Source organism: Pleuronectes platessa, chromosome 23, assembly GCF_947347685.1.
Source record: "Pleuronectes platessa chromosome 23, fPlePla1.1, whole genome shotgun sequence".
Classification (NCBI taxonomy): domain Eukaryota; kingdom Metazoa; phylum Chordata; class Actinopteri; order Pleuronectiformes; family Pleuronectidae; genus Pleuronectes; species Pleuronectes platessa.
In genome coordinates, this window is record NC_070648.1 from 2,725,024 (window position 1) to 2,726,591 (window position 1,568).

At 42.8% G+C, this 1,568-nt stretch overlaps 1 long non-coding RNA gene across 1 annotated transcript; it reads right to left on the bottom strand.

Moving 5' to 3' along the window:
• Positions 1 to 415: 415 nt before the first annotated feature.
• LOC128430328 (uncharacterized) lies at positions 416 to 1,210 on the bottom strand. Its single transcript, XR_008333996.1, has 2 exons — positions 841 to 1,210; positions 416 to 560 (listed from the first exon to the last, which is right to left on the bottom strand). It is a non-coding gene; the product is annotated as an uncharacterized LOC128430328 (long non-coding RNA).
• Positions 1,211 to 1,568: the final 358 nt, after the last annotated feature.

Sequence of the window (1,568 nt, forward strand, 5' to 3'; positions counted from 1 at the left end):
GTCTCTTTTTAAAGGTAACATTCTGATCTTCCCTACCCAATAGTCAGAATAACTATAAGTGCTACTTGCATTGAGTAATAGCAGTTGGCACACAGTGAGGTAGAAGGTTTTTATTTTCGCCTGAATATTTTTGGTAAACAGATGCCTGCTGCTGACTATAGCTGGGACTCATGAGCTGGAAAACCCAATGGGACCCTAGCATGAAGCCTTGACTAGCTCAAGTTCAAATTTGAACACAATACCAAAGAAAATGAATATTTTACAGATGTTTTACTAAGGGCATGTCTGGGCGTTTTCCAAAAAGGCCATTTGGAGGCTCCAAAGGACCCTTGGTACCCATGGTAACCAAATAGGCTAAAAAGGCTACTTTTACACTAAAAATCATACTTTTATATAAAGGAGACAAAACTGGTCATATGGTTAAAAATTTATTCAAATATACATCTTTCAAATTTTTGGATACATGCCAGCCATTGTAGCAGTCACGACTGCAGGAGGAGGCTTGTGGAGGACTTTGTAGTGCCCTATCAGGATGTCAGCACCCATGAACCTCGATGGACCTATGTGGGAAAAGAAAAATTAATCGGGAGCTATTAGAAGAGCCGTACAGAGGCACCACACCCACACCTATATGCATATCTGTTCACATTCATCTCGACACACAAAGGCACACTCATCTCTCTACCATCTATATGCACATTCTAATTCTCAAACAAAGACAACTATTATCTCTCCCACATCTAAATCCAGACCTTTTACTAATCAACAGCAAATCCTAAAAAAACACACGAACACACACACACACAGTAATTTAGTTATTTATTATAATAAAATACGTACTTGTCAAGAGTAATGTCTCGTCCTTCCTGAAACATGGCGTCTGCCTCGTAGTCAAACGACGTGTCGCTGTCTTCCTCTGATACGTCATCATCAGACTTGTCGCTGTCACGCCGATAACACAGATCCCTTTGCTTGTTCGGTCATCAAGTTTCATTTCTCTAAACGTTTCTCCATAGTGTAGCTTCAAAACGCTCCATAGCAAGACTGAATTCTGCACACGGATCTCACAGCAACGCCCCCGAACTTTTACGCACCGATCTCAAAACCAGTGCTCACTTACTGTTACGCACGGAGATGAGATGCTCTGGAAGCACGTGTTCGCTGTTGTGCAGTGACTTGCTGTGTGTTGATAGTTATCTATCAGGTCGGAGGACATGTACTTCCTGGAAAATGTAATTGGCTAAACGATAAGTCAGTCATAACAAAAATCGACTGCAGTTGGCTGAGCCTCGCCACGTCAGAAGAAGGGCGCGCACTGTCTGTAAACGAGGGCTCTCGTTGGCTTTTGCCGAATGTGGACAACCCCTGCCTTCTCCAATTGGGTCGAATGAGCTGTCCATCTAAAGGTTAGAGTGCACCCTCCATTTTGAAATCCAGAGAGCCGCTGTGTTTACTTTCTAACAGAAGTTACGACGGAAAAAAAGTCAAAGTTGGCACTTAGCTGCTGGCTACTCTGAGATTACGCATCAGCTGGCTGTGGCTATTCTTTGATGAAATAGTGTGCTATG